We start from the raw sequence: 12,149 nt of genomic DNA, 5'->3' as shown, positions 1-12,149 counted from the left end.
GAGTTTTCAGAAATTTTAAAAAATCAGTCGATTAGATAACGCCACACAGACGTAAGATATACCTTTGCTTACACTAAGCGTTAGTAAATCGCTGCCACCATGTCTGTATATTTTGCTTGAACCAGCATTATTTTTGATATCTCAATGATATTCTGGATAGACGATATCACTGGGCGATATGATTGCTATCGGAAAATTAATTTTATTAGTAAACTTTACATTTACAAATGCTATTTTATTTGAAGAAAATTTTTACTGTATTTTGGATTTTATTTTATGCCAGATGAGCTTTAAAAAAGTATTTCTACTTCATTTTTGTAGAGAATATGTTCAATAAGGGTTTCGAAATTTTACTAAATGTTGAATGATTCCAAATGTTGAATATAAAAGTACCTATCATAGCATCAAATACTTATTTTTTGAAATCCTCAGTGAGAAAACTGATTTTTACACTATGTGCGATTTTATTTTTATTTTATGTCGGATAAACTTTTAAAAATATTTTTGCTTCATTTTTTGTAGAAAATATGCTTAACAATAGCTTCTAAATTGTAATAAATGTTGAATGATTCCTATTCTCATAAAAGTACTCAAAATGGAATCAGTTATTTATTTTTCGAACCCCTCAGTTAGATTATTGATTCCTACTGTGTGCTAGATTTTATTGTCTTAAAAGTCGGAGGAACTTTTAAAAAAAATTTACATTGTATTTGCAGAGAATAAGTTTAATAATAGCTTAAATATTGTAATAAATAATAAATGATTCCGGTTCTCATAGAAATACCTATCTTAGCATCAAATACTTACTTTTTTGAAACCCACAATGAGAATACTGATTTTTTCTGTAAGTTAGATTTTAATTTACGTCGTATGAATTTTTAAAAAAAAAAAAAAATTCTCTTTATTTTTCTAGAAAGTATGTTTAATAATAGCTTCTAAGTTTTAATAAATGTTGAATGATTCCGATTCTCATGAAAATACCAAAAATAGTATCAAATACTTATTTTTTGAACCCTTCAGTTAGATTATTGATTCCAACTGTATATTAGATTGGATTTTATTTCAAGTCAGATGAACTTTTAAAAAATTATTTTTACGTTATATTTGTAGAGAATAAGTTTACTAATGTCTTAAAAATTGTAATAAATGTTGAATGATTCCGATTTTCATGAAAGTACCTATTACAGTATCAAATATTTACTCTTTGAACCCCTCAGTGAGAATACCGATTTTTACTGCAAGTTAGATTTTAATTTACGTCACATGAATTTTAAAAAAAAATATTTTTACGTCATATTTGTAGGGAATAAGTTTAATAATATCTTTAAAATTGTAATAAATGATGAATGATTCTGATTTTCATAAAAGTACCTATTATAGTATCAAATACTTGTTTTTTGAAACCCTCAGTGAGAATAGCGATTTTTATATTTCCAGAAAATGCCGTGTGAATTAAAACATTTTTATAAGTGGTGAGATGCGAATTCTAAGATGAAAATGTTGCATAAAAAGTTTCCAAAACTAACATTGCTTTAAATTTAGTGCAGATAAATACCATTAAAAAAAGAAAAGGAAAAAAGGCTCAGAAAATGTTAATATGCAAAATTTATCATGTATTACTGAATCGAAAATTATCGAATCGATTAGTAAATCTAAATCATGTATCGTTAAGTGACATTTATTTATGACACATTATAGAGAAATGCTTTTAATATTCAAACTGAAAAGAAAAACTAAACATTTAGTATTCAAACTGAAAATTTTTTTTTGCTTATTATACATTATTTTGTCAGAAGAAAATTATTACAAGCTTTAAAAATCACTTATTTAGTTGGTTGGTTTGTGTCGTACATGGACAGAAAATAATTTTAAATGTTATCAAATGTGCTATTTACAACATCTGCAATTTGAAGGCAATTTCCTTCATATAAGTCCGCCCACGGATTGTCACTTATTTAGTAATCATTAGATATTACAAAAGCTAACCATATTTTTTTTAAACTGAGCATTCCTGATTTACAGATATAATATTATTTTTACAATGATGTAATATTAAAAGCAAACTGTTTTTAATACTCAAATTAAGGAAAAAAACTAAACATTTAATATTCAAACTGAGAAATTGATTTGATGATTAATTTTGTTTAGTTATTTAATTTAATATATGATCCATAAAAGTATAAACAGATTATTACCCTTCTATTTGATAAAATATTAGGAAGTTAAAGATGTTAAAATGACCAAATAGTTGGTAAAATGTGTGACAGTACTGAAGATCATTATGGTAACTTTTTCGTGATACTTTAAAGCATGACATTAAAACCATTTATTTGATCATATTTACTTTTCAGTGTTGCATTTATTACTAATTATATGGTAATAAGAACAATTTTGAAAGCCAGAATTTCCAGCAAACCGTTAAATAAGGGTAAAATTACCAAATTAATGGTTTAAATACCGTATATTTTAGTTTAATTACCCGAATTATGATTTCTTTTACCAGTAATATCTTTGCAATAAAAGTATGGAAATTTGGCTAGAATTTGACGGCTGGTCTGGAATGAGACGGCTGGTCTAAAATAAAAATGTGCAGCGAAAGTTAATAGTCAATTACATTGTATATAATCCAGCTTCTCATTGAAATTTCATATTATCGAACTGTCATTTAAAAATAAAAAGGAGACATCAGTACAGGCTTTCTTTCTTTTTATTTCTAAATAAGCCAAAAGAAGCAAAATTCTTTAAGAAACGAGGTAAGAAAGGGAATAGTTTCATTAATTTTATGAGCAAGAATGTTCATGAGTGACCACTGTATCACTGTATCAAAAAGGAACCCAAGAAATCTTATAAATTAAGTCGTTACTTTTTTATAGTTGTAACTATATATTTTTTAATCTTCCAAAGAAATGCTAGTGATTTCATAAAGAGAATTCGAAGGTCGACCGTGCCGCAAAGCATCTGCAAAGAACACGATTTTAAACATAGTTTCGAAATAGATTAGAACTTATCAGGCGGAAGTGGTTGAACGTTACAATAAAGATTTGATATGCTATTGTGCAGAGTTTTCATGACTGTTTCAGGTTGTGGCACGCTTGGAAGTTTTAAAATTATCTCGTTTCACCCCGACCCTATAATATTTGTCTGCTGTCTAATATTTATTATATGCAATTTATGTTTTATGTGCGAAACTATGAAATAGATTGAAATAGAACAGCAATTCTCAAAAAGTGTTCCGAGGAATCCTACAAATCCATAAAAAGGTGCCAGAATTTCCGAGAAATAGTATTTTTCTTAAACAGCAATGATTTGTTAAACCTATAATTATATTTACATCAACCAAAAATCCATAATTTATTTAATGTTACAGTTATTTTTGTGAAGTATTTCAATAAAAGGCCAATGAAGAACTGCATGGTTGAACTCAGCACAGCCGTCGTTCGGAATTATTAAAGATGCAAAACTTAAATAACAAACTTGCTGAAAGCAGAAATTTTTACTGTGATCTAAAAATTAATGAAAGTTTAAAATAAATAAAAGACAAAAGTCTTTGTTGGTCGATTAATAAATAAAAGGGGGGGAAATTCAGCCAATTTGAGTGAAAACTGTACAAGTAACGATAAATTGAAATGTTAATGATAACGAATATTAAATGTTACTAATTTTATGTCGATTAAATTAGTATAAGGTGTTAAAAAATACGTTAAAGTTTCAAATTCAAAAAAATGTCATTCGTCTATGGTGCTATCAATTACGTCTAACTGAAGTAATTTGATTGCTAGGTAAACGTTCTCAATTACACTACTTCGCGTGATTAAAGAATACTGGCTTCAAAATTGGATATGTTTGATAATAAAAAATAAAAAATAAAAAAAGCGATGAAACGAACACGTGAAATGGCGCAAAATAATGAAGAAACCTTAAATATCAGTGCCTAACGTTTTTTTTATTTCATTGGGCAAAAGACATAAAATAAAAAATTACTAACATCGTAATTGTCATCATTTTTTCCTAGGAAAGAGTTTAAATTTAATTAAATTCAAGATAATTATTTTCATAATTTATGCAAAGCAATCTGCTATATCTTACACAGAGGAAAAAAAATATGGTTAAAACTACCAGAATACTGTAAAATTTAATGTATATCTGGTTCTATAGGAATACCGAAGCACACGGTAGATTTTACCGAAGTGTTTCGGTAATGATTTTGGTAAAAGTAACAATGAACTATAATATGTGATAGAATTTGGTAAATCTATCGCATTGGATTTTCTATTACATAATGAAAAAACCCTCTTTTACATATCGAGAAATATATTAAATTCATAGGAATAACAAAAGTGTGGTAAAAAATACCAGAATATGGTGAAATTCGCAATATTTCTGGCTCTGTGGGAACACGAAAAAGCTCTCTCATTTATTCCGAAGAGCTTTGGCAATGATTTTAGTAAAATTAACGACAAAATATAGTTTTATATAATGTGATAAAATTTGGTAAGTTTGTGTAATTTTATCATGATTAGAGCATGATATAAAAACCATTTATTCGCTTAAATTTATTTTCCGATTTTATATTTTTTACTTAATGTGAGATAAAAAGAACTAATTTCGGAAAACTACTTTTTCAGTAAACCGTTACTGTATAAATGGTTTAAATACCGTATATTTGGCCAGAATCATGTTGTTTTTTCTTTTTCAGAAATTCCATTGCCATACAGTACGGTGATTTTACCAGAATGTTTTGAATTTAGAAATCAGAATTCAGAATTTATAAAATTACCACACTGCAAATTTGGTAATTTTATAATGATACCTTTGAGCATAGCATAAGAACCATTTATTCGGTTAAATTTACTTTTTAGTTTTGTATTTTGTACAAAATGTATGGTAATAAGAACTATAATTTTGAAAACCAGAATTCCTGGTAAACCGTTAACATATAACTGGAAAAATTACGAATAGAATGGTTTAAATACTGTATATTTTTATTTTAGTTACCATAATAATGTTTTTTTTTTTTACCAGAAATTGCATAACTATACAATTTCCGGTAAACTAACCAGAATTTTTTTCTCCCTATAATAAAAGATGCTTAGGTGACTGTACAAGGAGTTGCCTTAATGTTCGATCTATATTTATAACTCACATAAAATATGGCGTTATATATTTTTCAAGAGTATGGCCTTAATTTTAGGTTAAACACATCCATGATCCAATTTAATTTTTAAAAAATAGTTTGATTGCTGAAAGTATATTGGTTCTCTCAGAAGAACTTTGCAGTTATTGCATAATTGAAAAAAGTTACATGGAAGTTGGTATGTTTTGTTCCTAGAATTATGTAAAAAGTTTAGTTTCTGAAATATTAGAGCCTGTGTTATCAACATAAATAATTATCTGAAATAATAACACAAGTAGGTAGTAACGTTAAAAGCTATATTATCAATATCTTTATTGTTCGTAACTTTGGTACAGTTTTACAGTTATGAAAGTAGCACAAAATATTGGTGAAAAAAGTTTTTTTGAATTGAAAATATGCTAAAAGAAAAAAGAAAAAAAACAGAGCACAATACATTGAATTATAAAAATAATGTCCTTCTAAAAATTTTAAGATAGCGTGCCAGTATTAGAAGAATATATTTGGTTTGATTGAGTTTACCAAATGCAAAAATTTTTTAATAACCAGAACTTTGTATAACAGCATAGAAAACAAATAAACTGTGCAGCCAATGCAACAGTTTTATAACTCTCTATTATTGATAAAACTTGAATGAAGTTTCCACAAAAATAAAATTTTAAAATACATATTTAAGTAATTTCTATGTTACTTATTGTCATAAATTTTAATAAATTTTTAACTTTAATTAGCTTTTTATAATTAATTTTTGAAGTTATACTTCTTATGCGACTTCCAACAAGGTTGCGTTAAACGTTTAACGCTACATTTTTATTGGCCGGGAAATCACGTGGTAGGATTCAGTTTTCCCTCATTCATTTCCATATTGTTTTGGTTCTCTCTAGCATAAAAATAATAAAAGTATTGTTTTTCTATAAATATTTTTTTAGTTTGTTTTGATACACATATAATTTAACAGGGTAGTATTTTTTATTTTCAAATTTAGTGGATAACAATTGTAAAAAATGAGTGAAAACAATCCCACGGAAATTGCGACGGATTTAAGGTTATGTCAAGGTACGTATCTAGTGAATATCAATTGATTGTTAGGTTTTCTCTTTTGAAACTACATTATGGCGCATTCACATACATTATTAATACAAATACATTTTCTATGGCGAGACGATGAGGCAACCACAAGCACTTCCACTGGTTCAAGAGGTCCACGAGGGAAAAATGCACAATATTACTGTTATTACAGAGCACGGAAGCGAGCGGAGCAGGAAAAAGAGTCGTTGAATAGAACTAATGATCCTTCTACGACTGCTGATTCTTCTACAATTAACGTCGCAGGTTACGAAGTTTAACTTCTTCCGCGCGGAGGGACTCCACGCACTATTTTTTTTTATAACTATTTTTGTTAAATCAAAAATGCGTTTTAAGCTTAATATAGGTCATTAAATTAAGGACTGCGTTTTTTAGAACAGGAATGGGCAAACTTTTTTGGTCAAGGGCGAAAAATCGAGGAAAAAAAATTTGGTGGGCTTAGTAAAAACTTTTAAAATAAAAAAAAACGATAAACAAGTTTTAATTTAATATTTAATGAGATGAATAAAATTGCGATTTCATTTTTAAAAGTTCCTTACATTAAGGTTCCAAGTGAAATGTGCTTATTTTAAGGAACGAGGGTAAATGTTTGTCTGTAAGTCTACTTCTGAAATGATTGTTTCTAAGGTTGAAATGATTTTTGTATGGTGTCGTAGTTGAAAACACTTGTTCACAGAAATAAAATAAAGCAAACATAGCTCTGATTTTCTGGGCATGAGATATTAAATTTGGGAAACTATCTTTTGGTAATAATTTGTAAAACTCAAACTTTGACATACTTCAAAAACAGCATCGGATGTCGCCAATCTGTGGTTATTCTATAAAAAACTTCTGCTTTCAACATTGTACAAATTGAAGATATCAGTCTGTTTTTATTGTAGAACAAAAATAGAGAAGGTAAAAAGGTCATCAGTACTTTGTTAAAGAAGAAAGAACGAAAATAGCTTTAAACAAAATAAATAAGAAAATGGATGAATATTGTTTATATTCGCCACTGTTCGGCAAGTTAAAATTCTATCCGCGGGCCTGAAAAAACCTTCCGGTGGGCCACAGTGGGACACAGCTCAAAATGCGTGTTTTAAAAAGTGGCCATAGCTCGAAATGCCCCTTTACGAAAATGGGCAACACAGCAGATTCAAATGACTGTTTAACGAAAATTAGCAATATTTTACAAACGTATTTCTAAATAAGTTGATTCTCTTCTGTAAAATTAAGTTAAATAATAAATTTTGTAATGATACTTTCAGTTTCATTTAAATGTAGAAAATAAATTAAAATGTAGTTGAAAATTACTTCGTAAAGCTCTTTTTTCATAATTTCGAGGATTTATCACTCATTTTTTAATGCAGTGCAGAAGCAAGTGGTCTATGAAGCGGCAGGTAAATTTGTCCAATTACTGAATCCTTTGTTATCAGCTTAATACTGAAGCTATGCTCCTTATCTCACATTTACTGTTACTTTTTCTGTATATCTCCTGTTTGTTTTTATTTACCAATTACCAAATTGGGGATAAATGCATAATATAATAATATGATTCAATAGAAGTACGCTGTTTCTCCTAGCATCTTTATTTTATGGTGTAACAATATCGCTATTGATAAACAATTTTTTTGTGATGCAGATCAGTGTCAAACAGTGAACGAACCGCCTGCTGCCAATCCGATCCGATTACCATAATCGTGGGTCAGGGATATGACACGTGACTGGCATGTTGGTCGACAGCGGAGGCACTTCCAGCCACGTTCTAACTTTTTTTCCTTATTTTTTTCTTTTGCTAATTTTGTTACTTTTGAATCATTTCGGTATTTCGTCTGTCTGACATAAATAACATAGCCCATTCATTCAATTTCACACTGTCACCACAGATGACTATAAGTAATTGACACGTAGCATTCGATTCCAAAATGGGTTGGCTTTGCCTCGTGTGATACCGATGTCAGTTCACTGTGGTAAATAAATATCTCTGGTTTCTATCAGAGAATATTAAAAGGAAAAAAAAATTGAGATAAAAGACATGCATTAAAACGAAACTACTTTTAGAGTCTATTTATGTTTGTTAAGAGCAGTAAATCATAGAAAAACTAAATTCTTCGAATGTCAAATAATTAGTCACTTAACAGTTTTTGTTTGCAATTTAGAAAATGACTAATGAAAAAAAAGTATAAACTTGCAAAAGTGAGATGAAAAGATTTATCTATCATCTGTTAATTGGGGGAAGACAAGCCGCTTTCATTGCAATTTTTTCTACTAATTGCACATCCCCTGGAGAACGAATAGCATCTTAGTAAGTATCAATTTCATTTGGAAGATTATTTCGCTAAATATATTTATAAATATACGACTATGAAGTAGCAGTGAAAAATAAATTTCTACAAATCTAAAAAATAAATCTTTACAAAATTTCCTGTTGTGATCTGGTGTTATAAAGTAAGTGGATAAAAATAGAGATTTTTAATTCAATCTACTATTTACCTCATGCTAACTGAATGTTTATTAATCACGTTAATTAAAAATCACCTCATGCACCAGATTGGCTTAGAAATCTTGCTTACTGTTGCTATACAGTAAAACCTGTTTTTGTGCCGTGGATAAGGACCGCATAAAAGAATTCGTACAAAAAAATATTCGAAAATTTTATAAATTCTTACATATAATAAACAACTTTGTACGATATACTACGTAAAAAAATTTTTATGCGGTGGATAGGGACCGCATAAAAAAAGTTGGGCTTAGAAAATACGTCAATGATTTATGAAATAGATGAGAGAATGCTTTCAATTAAATTAAATAATTAAATTACGCCTAAAGAAATTGTAAAAATATTTAATTCTTCATTGTACATATACATGGAGAAGTTTTCAAATTATACTGTAAATAGTTTGCTGCTACTCGTCGTAATCCGAAATACTCGAATAAATCTTTTCATGCTGCTACTCGTCGAGTCCGTTCATCCTCTTGTGATGAATTGGTTGAAAATCGCTTTCGTCGCTTGAAGATAGGATTTCGACTACAAAAGTGCATTGATGCTGGAGGAGACTACTTTGAACACACCTAAAATTTTGTAAGTGTAACTTTAAAAACCTAGTTGTATCTCAAAAATTTCAGAGTGACCCTCGTATGTACGTAACTGACTCTGCCTTGTCAGGAGATAGTTTAAAATAAATGAACAGAGCATCGCGAAGTCCAGATACATCGTTGTCAAGGAGACAACGTAATCAGAGTTCGTCCACAAAATGTATATGTACATTGATAGGAAACATTAAACTGGTGCTAACGCCGCCAAGATTCATATACCGCATAAAAATAAATCGCACAAAAAAATCGCACAAAAATAAAATCGCACAAAACCAATCGCACAAAAATAAAATCGCATAAAAAAGGACAGCACAAAAAAAGGTTTCACTGTACTCGCTTACAATTAATGCGATGCCTGTTAGTGTGTTTATCTGAATTCTTTTAGTTTAACAAAAATTATTCAAATTATAAGTTTATAAATATTTTTTTTTATATTAAAGGGATTTTACATACGTTCAGGTACATAATTTCTGCGCAAAACAGTAACTAAAAAATAATAAACTCTCCTTATTTACAGAACTTGCGCAGAACTTACGTGAGTGAATCCGATATACTGCTCTCTATTAACACTTAGAACACAGGTTCCCAATCTGTTTTGGTTCACCACCTAGTTAGCAAGAAAAAAATTTTCCACGCCCCTTAAAAAAAATTTTTTAACAAATGTTCATTAAATGATTTAAAAATAACTCTCTTACTTTCTTTATTTTTGATATGGTACACTTTTAATCACATCGTTAATTTATTGAAATTCCCGATGAGCTGCGATTTTATATTTTAACTTTTAGCAAATATTTTTATGAAAGTAGTATTAACATTAAAAAAAATTCGCTTAGTACTTTTAAGTGGTTACTGTTGCAACATTATGTTCAGGACAAATAAAAACAAACATCAAATTAATTTTTAAAAATTTAAAAAAAATATTCAGACTTTTTTAAAAAGCGAAAACTTCTTAGCGCATAGTTTTTTTTTTTTATGTGGAATAGCAAGCAAAATGTCACAATAAAATGGGTCCCTTTAAATCTTTTTTTTCCCTATAAATTATTAAATAATTTTAATAGTAACTGATGCAGAATTGTTGGGTTTTTAATACTAAATAAAATTATTAATTTTAGAGTGTACTCCAAAATAAAATTTAAAAACATTTCTGAAATCAATTTTTCTAGGAAGTCCCAACGCTCCCCTAGAAATTTGCAACGACCACTGGGGGGTGTTCATGCCCCACATTGAGAAATTATGACTCAAATGAAAACTGCCTAAATCGAACCGCTGGCGAAAGGTTTCTTAAACTTCTTGGGAGTGAGGACCTTTTAATATTTACAAACCTTTTGTGAGACCCATTAGCAATGCAAAACTCTGACACACGCATGAGTGAAACTGCCAGTTTCTCCACTTGTACTGCAATACGCTATTGCAGTTAAAATTCAGTGGAGCGACAGCCCATAGAGGTCCAAGGCCTACTATGCCCATCTCAGCTTTCTTGACCTTAGGCTCTGGGGTGCAGGAGCAGATGCTCCGGTTTAGTTCACAAGCATGTTTGGTACGCATTTTATCGACTGAAGGGATGAAAGACTGAGTCAAGAATATATTTGAACTAAAGTGATTTTCAGATTTCTTAATATATCGTATAATTGTTAAGCAACTTATTCTAAGTTCGACTTGTTTCTTTGCTGGCTAACGTTTGAGACTTGGAATACTCTTTGTTTAAAAAGTCACGTAGTTGCCTAAAATCGTTTTTCGTTCGCAATCCTAAATCGTAAGAAATTTTCAGTGATTTTTGACAGATACAAATTTAAATATAAAAGTGGTATCATTTAGGAAAATTTCCTCCATTTTACTTATTAGTCGTTTTAAAAAGCTTTATTTTAAAAACGAGTCAAAATGTAAAAATTTGAAAGAAGTTGTCAAATTTTGCTTTAATTCGATACACCTGATAGTAAAATTGCACTACTGTTCGTAAAAAAAAATTTGTAAATTAAATTTTTGTAATGGTTTACAACTTTTTTAGGATCTATACACGTTTATAAAAAAGTAATAAGTCACTTTTTCTTCAATCCTTAATTATACGTAGTTAACGATTTCATAGAAAGGGCAAACATTTGCGAAAACTCATAAATTTGATTAATTAAACTACTTTAATATTTTATATGAATTATATAATTGAGCAATTCTCCAAGAAAAACCTTTTCAAGAAAAACCTCAATTTTTGCATTTGATGAATCAATAGTTTCGTATATATGACAGTAGATTTAAATATATTTAAACAATAAATAATAATAAAAAATATTAAAAGAAAATTTAATAAAAAATATAATCAAAAGAAAATTTAATAAAATTAAGTTCTAAAATTATGTTTACTGCTTATGGGAGAAAATGAAGTGATTTATGTTATAATAAAAGGGTATCAAAATGACTAAGGGCGTCAGATAAACCAATAACAAAATAAAAGGTAAATTGAAAACTCAGTTTTTTAAATTTTTATTATTATTTTCTTCTTTGTAGGATTATACCCTTTAAACTGTTGGAATTTTTAACCGTTTATTTTTTAGTCAATTTTTAAATGTTGTTTATGTTGGAAAATATTCAAAATGTCAATTCATGATTAAATGACAATAAATATTGATTGTAGCTGCTAGAAATCAATTGAAACTTCTATTATCTTTCAGCACAGAGCTTCCATTTCAGTTTTGAATACTCTAACTAGTCTAAATTGATGGAAATTTAAATTGAAGATAAATTTTATTTGGTGATAAATGCAGCTTGGAAGCGATTGAAAGCACCAGTTCAGCTTTGAGCACTCTAGTAAGTCATAAAACTGATTGAAATTCAGAATGTCACTAAATTTTATTTACGAAGAAAA

At 28.8% G+C, this 12,149-nt stretch overlaps 1 protein-coding gene across 1 annotated transcript in view; it reads left to right on the top strand.

The window, feature by feature from the left end:
- The window catches only part of LOC107450054 (transcription factor 23-like), a 46,136-nt gene that overhangs the window by 5,639 nt on the left and 28,348 nt on the right, over nt 1-12,149 (top strand). The gene's annotated exons all lie outside the window — the stretch shown is intronic.

This window comes from Parasteatoda tepidariorum, chromosome 4 (genome assembly GCF_043381705.1).
Source record: "Parasteatoda tepidariorum isolate YZ-2023 chromosome 4, CAS_Ptep_4.0, whole genome shotgun sequence".
Classification (NCBI taxonomy): Eukaryota; Metazoa; Arthropoda; class Arachnida; order Araneae; family Theridiidae; genus Parasteatoda; species Parasteatoda tepidariorum.
The sequence above is the reverse complement of the archived record's forward strand: the minus strand, read 5'-3'. Positions and strand labels throughout refer to the sequence as shown.